The sequence below is a fragment of the Nerophis ophidion genome, linkage group LG13 (assembly GCF_033978795.1).
Source record: "Nerophis ophidion isolate RoL-2023_Sa linkage group LG13, RoL_Noph_v1.0, whole genome shotgun sequence".
NCBI classification, from domain to species: Eukaryota; Metazoa; Chordata; class Actinopteri; order Syngnathiformes; family Syngnathidae; genus Nerophis; species Nerophis ophidion.
This window is the reverse complement of record NC_084623.1, coordinates 54,063,604-54,074,143: the sequence shown is the minus strand read 5'-3', so window position 1 is coordinate 54,074,143 and position 10,540 is coordinate 54,063,604. Positions and strand designations below refer to the sequence as shown.

The 10,540-nt window shown below is 38.9% G+C and overlaps 1 protein-coding gene across 1 annotated transcript in view; it reads right to left on the bottom strand.

The window, feature by feature from the left end:
* Nucleotides 1-8,149, bottom strand: part of slco1c1 (solute carrier organic anion transporter family, member 1C1) — an 84,244-nt gene extending 76,095 nt beyond the window's left edge. Inside the window, exon 1 of the mRNA XM_061919216.1 lies at nucleotides 7,830-8,149. The gene's annotated coding sequence lies outside the window, so the exon portion shown is untranslated. The remainder of the gene's footprint in view (nucleotides 1-7,829) is intronic.
* Between the last annotated feature and the right edge of the window lie 2,391 nt (nucleotides 8,150-10,540).

Here is a 10,540-nt window from a genome sequence, read left to right as displayed (position 1 = left end):
TATATATATATACCGTATTTTTCGGAGTATAAACCGCTCCGGAGAATAATTCGCACCACCGAAAATGCATAATAAAGAAGGAAAAAAACATGTATAAGTCGCACTGAAGAATAAGTTGCATTTTTTGGGGACATTTATTTGATAAAACTTAACACTTAACACGTTTCCAGTGAGGGTTGGACTCCGCCAAGGCTGTCCTTTGTCACCCATTCTGTTCATAACTTTTATGGACAGAATTTCTAGGCGCAGTCAAGGCGTTGAGGGGTTCCGGTTTGGTGGCCACGGGATTAGGTCACTGCTTTTTGCAGATGATGTGGTCCTGATGGCTTCATCTGACCGGGATCTTCAGCTCTCACTGGATCGGTTCGCAGCCGAGTGTGAAGCGGCCGGAATGAGAATCAGCACCTCCAAGTCCGAGTCCATGGTTCTCCCCCGGAAAAGGGTGGAGTGCCATCTCCGGGTTGGGGAGGAGACCCTGCCCCAAGTGGAGGAGTTCGAGTACCTAGGAGTCTTGTTCACGAGTGGGGGAAGAGTGGATCGGGAGATCGACAGGCGGATCGGTGCGGCGTCTTCAGTAATGCGGACGTTGTACCGATCCGTTGTGGTGAAGAAGGAGCTGAGCCGGAAGGCAAAGCTCTCAATTTACCGGTCGATCTACGTTCCCATCCTCACCTATGGTCATGAGCTTTGGGTCATGACCGAAAGGATAAGATCACGGGTACAAGCGGCCGAAATGAGTTTCCAGGTCTCTCCCTTAGAGATAGGGTGAGAAGCTCTGCCATCCGGGAGGAACTCAAAGTAAAGCCGCTGCTCCTCCACATGGAGAGGAGCCAGATGAGGTGGTTCGGGCTTCTGGTCAGGATGCCACCCGAACGCCTCCCTAGGGAGGTGTTTAGGGCACGTCCAGCTGGTAGGAGGCCACGGGGAAGACCCAGGACACGTTGGGAAGACTATGTCTCCCGGCTGGCCTGGGAACGCCTCGGGATCCCCCGGGAAGAGCTAGACGAAGTGGCTGGAGAGAGGGAAGTCTGGGTTTCCCTGCTTAAGCTGTTGCCCCCGCGACCCGACCTCGGATAAGCGGAAGATGATGGATGGATGGATGGATAACACCAAGAATAGAAATTTAAAAGGCAATTTAAAATAAATAAAGAATAGTGAACAACAGGCTGAATAAGTGTACGTTATATGAGGCATAAATAACCAACTGAGAAGGTGCCTGCTATGTTAACCTAACATATTATGCTAAGAGTCATTCAATAACTATAACATATAGAACATGCTATACATTTACCAAACAATCTGTCACTCCTAATTGCTAAATACAATGAAATCTTATACGTCTAGTCTCTAACATGAATGAGCTAAATAATCTTATTTGATATTTTACGGTAATGTGTTAATAATTTCACACATAAGCCGCTCCTGAGTAGAAGTCACACCCCCGGCCAAACTATGAAAAAAAACTGCGACTTATAGTCCGAAAAGTATGGTATATATATATATATATATATATATATATATATATATATATATATATATATATATACATATATATATATATATATATATATATATATATATATATACATATATATACATACGTATATATATATATATATACATACATATATATATATATACATACGTATATATATATATATATATATACATACATATATATATATATATATATATATACATACATATATATATATAGATACATATATATACACATACATAAACGGTGGCAGAGGGGTTAGTGCGTCTGCCTCACAATACGAAGGTCCTGCAGTCCTGGGTTCAAATCCAGGCTCGGGGTCTTTCTGTGTGGAGTTTGCATGTTCTCCCCGTGAATGCGTGGGTTCCCTCCGGGTACTCCGGCTTCCTCCCACTTCCAAAGACATGCACCTGGGGATAGGTTGATTGGCAACACTAAATTGGCCCTAGTGTGTGAATGTGAGTGTGAATGTTGTCTGTCTATCTGTGTTGGCCCTGCGATGAGATGGCGACTTGTCCAGGGTGTACCCCGCCTTCCGCCCGATTGTAGCTGAGATAGGCGCCAGCGCCCCCCGCGACCCCGAACGGGAATAAGCGGCAGAAAATGGATGGATGGATGGATATAGATACATATATATACACATACACATATATATATATATATATATATATATATATATATATATATATATATATATATATATATATATATATATATATATATATGTATATATATATATATATATATATATAAAGAAGGTTGTAACCCTTTTTTTACACTCTGACTATAAAATTATTCAATTCATTAATAATAATCCTATGTGTTTACTCGGTCACACCTGGAACCAATTAGCCACCATAAACGATGACGACTGTACTACATTAAATCGTATTGTTTTTAATACAATACTTATTTTTAAAAGGCATGTTACATGTTAATACCGTGCTGTTCTGGCAAGCATCGATTAAATTTTTTTTCATCGATTTCAATGTTTGGTATTCCAAGTTGCATCCCAGCACCAATTAAACAACTAATTAGTTTTAGCACATACGTCACTGTTGATTGTACCTCTGGGGAGAGTCCACAGTGTACTCCCTGCTGAATCTGTGACCTTACTGTTAAAAGGCATCGCTGTGAGGAGAAGAAAAAGTGTCATCTACGTGTTAAAGGGAACCTTCTCGTGGCTGCTTAAAGGACACTAGCTTTCCAAAGTGTTGTGAGCATTATATACCACACCTCTTATGGCTTTGTAAACATAAACGGTCGTATCTACTATGGACTGGACTCTGACACTATTATGTTAGATCCACTATGGACTGGACTCTCTCACTATTATGTTAGATCCACCATGGACTGGACTCTGACACTATTATGTTAGATCCACTATGGACTGGACTCTCTCACTATTATGTTAGATCCACCATGGACTGGACTCTGACACTATTATGTTAGATCCACTATGGACTGCACTCTGACACTATTATGTTAGATCCACTATGGACTGGACTCTAACACTATAATGTTAGATCCACTATGGACTGGACTCTCACACTATTATGTTAGATCCACTATGGACTGGACTCTGACACTATTATGTTAGATCCACTATGGACTGGACTCTAACACTATAATGTTAGATCCACTATGGACTGGACTCTCACACTATTATGTTAGATCCACTATGGACTGGACTCTGACACTATTATGTTAGATCCACTATGGACTGGACTCTGACACTATTATGTTAGATCCACTATGGACTGGACTCTGACACTATTATGTTAGATCCACTATGGACTGGACTCTGACACTATTATGTTAGATCCACTATGGACTGGACTCTGATACTATTATGTTAGATCCACTATGGATTGGACTCTCACACTATTATGTTAGATCCACTACGGACTGGACTCTCACACTATTATGTTAGATCCATTATGGAATGGACTCTCATTATTATGTTAGATCCACTATGGACTGGACTCTCACACTATTATGTTAGATCCACTATGGACTGGACTCTCACTATTAAATCCACTATGGACTGGACTCTGACACTATTATGTTAGACCCACTATGGAATGGACTCTGACACTATTATGTTAGATCAACTATGGACTGGACTCTCACACTATTATGTTAGATCCACTATGGACTGGACTCTCAACTTATTTTGTTAGATCCAATATGGACTGGACTCTCACTATTATGTTAGATCCACCATGGACTGGACTCTGACACTATGATGTTAGATCCACTATGGACTGGACTCTCACTATTATGTTAGATCCACTATGGACTGGACTCTGACACTATTATGATAGATCCACTATGGACTGGACTCTGACACTATTATGTTAGATCCACTATGGACTGGACTCTGACACTATTATGTTAGATCCACTATGGACTGGACTCTGACACTATTATGTTAGATCCACTATGGACTGGACTCTCTCACTATTATGTTAGATCCACTATGAACTGGACTCTGACACTATTATGTTAGATCCACTATGGACTGGACTCTCACACTATTATGTTAGATCCACTATGGACTGGACTTTGACACTATTATGTTAGATCCACTATGGACTGGACTCTGACACTATTATGTTAGATCCACTATGGACTGGACTCTCAAATTATTATGTTAGATCCACTATGGACTGGACTCTGACACTATTATGTTGGATCCACTATGGACTGGACTCTAACACTATTATGTTAGATCCACTATGGACTGGACTCTGACACTATTATGTTAGATCCACTATGGACTGGAGTCTCACTATTATGTTAGATCCACAATGGACTGGACTCTGACACCATTATGTTAGATCCACTATGGACTGGACTCTGACACTATTATGTTAGATCCACTATGGACTGGACTCACTCAATATTATGCTAGATCCACTATGGACTGGACTCTCACACTATTATGTTAGATCCACTATGGACTGGACTCTCAAACTATTATGTTAGATCCACTATGGACTGGACTCTGACACTATTATGTTAGATCCACTATGGACTGGACTCTGACACTATTATGTTAGATCCACTATGGACTGGACTCTGACACTATTATGTTAGATCCACTATGGACTGAACTCTGACACTATTATGTTAGATCCACTATGGACTGGACTCTCACTATTATGTTAGATCAACTATGGACTGGACTCTCACACTATTATGTTAGATCCACTATGGACTGGACTCTGACACTATTATGTTAGATCCACTATGGACTGGACTCTGACACTATTATGTTAGATCCACTATGGACTGGACTCTGACACTATTATGTTAGATCCACTATGGACTGAACTCTGACACTATTATGTTAGATCCACTATGGACTGCACTTTGACACTATTATGTTAGATCCACTATGGACTGGACTCTGACACTATTATGTTAGATCCACTATGGACTGGACTCTGACAATATTATGTTAGATCCACTATGGACTGGACTCTGACACTATTATGTTAGATCCACTATGGACTGGACTCTCACTATTATGTTAGATCCACTATGGACTGGACTCTCACTATTATGTTAGATCAACTATGGACTGGACTCTCACACTATTATGTTAGATCCACTATGGACTGGACTCTGACACTATTATGTTAGATCCACTATGGACTGGACTCTCACACTATTATGTTAGATCCACTATGGACTGGACTCTGACACTATTATGTTAGATCCACTATGGACTGGACTCTGACACTATTATGTTAGATCCACTATGGACTGGACTCTCAAACTATTATGTTAGATCCACTATGGACTGGACTCTGACACTATTATGTTAGATCCACTATGGACTGGACTCTGACACTATTATGTTAGATCCACTATGGACTGGACTCTCAAACTATTATGTTAGATCCACTATGGACTGGACTCTGACACTATTATGTTAGATCCACTATGGACTGGACTCTCACACTATTATGTTAGATCCACTATGGACTGGACTCTCACACTACTATGTTAGATCCACTATGGACTGGACTCTGACACTATTATGTTAGATCCACTATGGACTGGACTCTCACACTATTATGTTAGATCCACTATGGACTGGACTCAGACACTATTATGTTAGATCCACTATGGACTGGGCTCTGACACTATTATGTTAGATCCACTATGGACTGGACTCTGACACTATTATGTTAGATCCACTACGGACTGGACTCTGACACTATTATGTTAGATCCACTATGGACTGGACTCTCACTATTATGTTAGATCCACTATGGACTGGACTCTGACACTATTATGTTAGATCCACTATGGACTGGACTCTGACACTATTATGTTAGATCCACTATGGACTGGACTCACTCAATATTATGCTAGATCCACTATGGACTGGACTCTGACACGATTATGTTAGATCCACTATGGACTGGACTCTCACACTATTATGTTAGATCCACAATGGACTGGACTCTCACTATTATGTTAGATCCACTATGGACTGGACTCTCACACTATTATGTTAGATCCACTATGGACTGGACTCTCACAATATTATGTTAGATCCACTATGGACTGGACTCAGACACTATTATGTTAGATCCACTATGGACTGGGCTCTGACACTATTATGTTAGATCCACTATGGACTGGACTCTGACACTATTATGTTAGATCCACTACGGACTGGACTCTGACACTATTATGTTAGATCCACTATGGACTGGACTCACACTATTATGTTAGATCCACTACGGACTGGACTCTGACACTATTATGTTAGATCCACTATGGACTGGACTCTGACACAATTATGTTAGAGCCACTATGGACTGGACTCTGACACTATTATGTTAGATCCACTATGGACTGGACTCTCAACTTATTATGTTAGATCCACTATGGACTGGACTCTGACACTATTATGTTGGATCCACTATGGACTGGACTCTCACACTATTATGTTAGATCCACTATGGACTGGACTCTCACACTATTATGTTAAATCCACTATGGACTGGACTCTCACTATTATGTTAGATCCACTATGGACTGGACTCTCTCACTATTATGTTAGATCCACTATGGACTGGACTCTCACACTATTATGTTAAATCTACTAGGGACTGTAAGTCTGTAATATCATTCCTTACATGCAGTGATTTCTCCAGATTCTCTGAACTTTTTGATGATTTTACGGACCGTAGATGGTAAAATCCCTAAATTCCTTGTAATAGTTTGTTGAGAAATGTTGTTCTAAAACTGTTCCACTATTTGCTTACAAAGGGGTGTACCTCGCCCCATCCTTGTTTGTGAATTACATAGCATTTCATGGAAGCTGTTTTTATACCCAATCATGGCACCCACCTGTTCCCAATTAGCCTGCACACCTGTGGGATTTTCCATATAAGTGTTTGATGAGCATTCCTCAACTTTTTCAGTATTTATTGCCACCTTTCCCAACTTCTTTGTCACGTGTTGCTAGCATCAAATTCTAAAGTTAATGATTATTTGCAAAAATATTTTTTTTTATCAGTTTGAACATCAAATTTGTTGTCTTTGTAGCATATTCAATTGAATATGGGTTGAAAAGGATTTGCAAATCATTGTATTGCGTTTATATTTACATCTAACATAATTTCTCCAACTCATATTTAAACGGGGTTTGTACATGTTTAGTAAAATAATCGATTGTTGCAGTCCTAATTTAAAAAACAATATATTCACTACATTTTTCAGAATACCGTATGTCCTTGAATTGCGCCTGCCTTCCATTCCCAAAATAATTAGCGCATGCTTAGTGTTACCGCCTGGTCAAACTTCACCTGTCATCATTTTCAAAATGGAGGAGGCTGATTTCAATACCGGTAATTTGAAATTGCATAAATGGAAGAAGATTAAGAGCTATTCAGTAGGATTTAAGGTCCAAGCTTACATCACACTCAAATTTTTACTGCATACCTTTGGTAAGTGCCGGAGTGTGAAGAGGTTATAAAATAATTAGTGCGTGCTTACTTTTACCGCATGCCTTTGGAAAGCGCTGGGGTAAGAAGAGGTTTTAAATTAATTAACGCCCAAGCGGGAATTCAAGGAAATACGATGTGTGTTTTGAGTAAAAAGTGAAACAAATCAGATTTGCGCTTAACTGCGTGTTATGTGAAATGATGCGTTCAATGTTTATAAAAAAACAAATAAAAATGTTTCATTTCGGCTTTCGAATATACCTAACAATTAACTAACATTTAAGGAACTTTTGTTAGAAGAGTACGCAAGACGAAAAAAAGAAGAAAGAAAAAAAAAAGCCAACGGACGAGTTACGTACCTCCTGTGGGAAAGAACGCTTTGGCGGGTGGTGATTCCAAGACGTGGACGGCAGGTAAGAGCCCGGAATAACCAGCGGCACCCAAACTTCTCATGAGACGCCGGCTTGTTTAATGTCAACCTTCTGAGACCAAGCGTGTGTCCTCTCGCTTTATTTTCAAACTCCGAACACACTCTCAGGAGATTAATCCGTAAAATGAAAAAAGAAAAAAGAAAAGAAAAAGAAGGCACATCCTGAGCGGGGCTGATTCACGGCAGCGAATGGAGATGCGACCAGGAAGTGAGAGTTCGCGCCTTTGAACCACGAGCTCGGTGCAAGTCAAGCATCGTCACTCTCTCTCTCCCCCCCCCTCTCGCTCTACCTCTCTCTCTCTCCTTTGTCAAGAGTAGTAACGCGTTGCCATGGCACCACAGGTGTCTATAAACTAGGAGGCGGCATTGGGGAGTGAATGTATGCATGCAGTACTCCCTCCGCTCTGCAGGGGGCGACAGCAGAGCGTGTGCGTTTCAATTCAGCTGCGGTAGAGGAAGACCGCTCTTAATGCAACTCGTCATGCCGATACCGAGCCATCAGGTAAGATCGGCCGATACCTGAATGAGCCTATGGCTTTGCACTTTGTTTATTATATATATATATATATATATATATATTTTTTGTTTTCTATTTTTATTTCGAATTTACAACCCCCTGGCGCTGTTTTGTACTGTTTTCATAATGTTTTATAATGTTTTATATTGTTTGACTTACTGTTTGTAATTGTTGAAATGTATAAATAAACATTTAAATAAAAAAATTAAAAAAAGATCGGCCGATACCAATGACGATCACATTAGAGTCTTGGTACATGGTTAAAAACGCATACTTTAAAAAAAGAAAACAACTTTATTCAATTATAATGTTGATAAATAATATTGTCAACATGATCTCCAATTTGATGCGCTTTGCACAAGTCAGGTGAACTCGATGAAAGAGGTACCCAGACTTTATTTATATATATATATAGATACTGTAATGATGTGACGCCTTGTCCAGGGTGTACACCACCTTCCGCCTGATTGTTGCTGAGATAGGCGCCAGTACCCAGTGCGACCCCGAAGAGAAAAAAACGGTAGAAATGGATGGATGAAATATATATATATATATATATATATATATATATATATATATATATACAAATATATATAAATATATACATGCATACATATATGTATATATATATATACACATACATATATAAATAAATATATTCATATATTTAAAAATAAATAAATTTATACATATATTTTTTTTTTATTCGTTTTTTTTAATTAGTTTTTTCTTCGAGCATATTCTATAAATTTTTGAGATAGTGACTTGTCCAGGGTGTACGCCGCCTTCCAACCGATTGTAGCTGAGATAGGCGCCAACACCCCCCGCGAACCCAAAGGGAGAAAGCGGTAGAAAAAGGATGGATATATATATATACACATACATATATATACATACATATGTATACATATATACGTTTGTACATGCTAATATATATACATATATTTATATACATATATATATATATATTTTTTTCTTTTCTTTGTGCATATTCTATGTATTTTTGAGATGGTGACTTGTCCAGGGTGTACCCCGACTACCACCTGAATGCAGCTGAGATAGGCTCCAGTGACCCCGAAAGGGACAAGCAGTAAAAAATGGATGGATGGACTTTATGGACACCCTGTATATATGTGTGTGTGTGTGTGTGTGTATATATATATATGTATAAATACATATATATATTTATTTATATATTTTATATACATATGCAGTATATATATATATATATATACAGTCTATAACTATTATATACTGTATTGCAAAACTATTTTTATGAGATAAAAACAAATAGTTCAATATCTGCTTGTCAACTTTATTTATGATTTTAAAGCAAGTTATAGGTAAAAAAAATCTAAATATCAAATGCATATGCATTTCAATTAATTATGATTTATCACAGGCTATTATCCGCATGCATAAAGTAAATTAATAACAATTAATTTGACCTCACTGATGTTTTGATTGAAACTTATATATCTGCTGTACAGATTTACTTTAGAAAAAAGTACATTTCTCTTGTTGCCTTATTTGGCTTTGTTAAATGTTTGGGTATAATTGTATTAAACAAACCCAGTTTTCTTTGAAGCAACTTGAGCAAAGTGTTTCTCCAGGACCAAAACATGTGCCCGACCACAAAATACTTTTTGGAACAAATGTCACCAAACAAGCTCTTCTCGAAGTTAACGTCAAGCCTTCTTCTCGTAAACATCAGACACTCCTTCTTCAAAGGTCAGAGTGGGAATGGAAGAATAAAATTCCATAATAGCGCAGAGAAGTTCAATGATGGTAACCGGCTTGTTGCATTTACAGTAAAACATCAGTTTTTGATTGGCAACACTAAATTGGCCCTAGTGTGTGAATGTTGTCTATCTGTGTTGGCCCTGCGATGAGGTGGCGACTTGTCCAGGGTGTACCCCGTCTTCCGCCAGATTGTAGCTGAGACAGGCACCAGTGCCCTCCGCGACCCCAAAAGGGAATAAGTGGTAGAAAAATGGATGTATGGATGGAGGGTTTTTTTTTTCCCACGAGATCTGGTCTCATGTACAGTAGATTATGATCAAGGACATAACATGAATGGAGCCTGTGTCTTCTTTCCTTGCAATTACACGCACATTGCATCT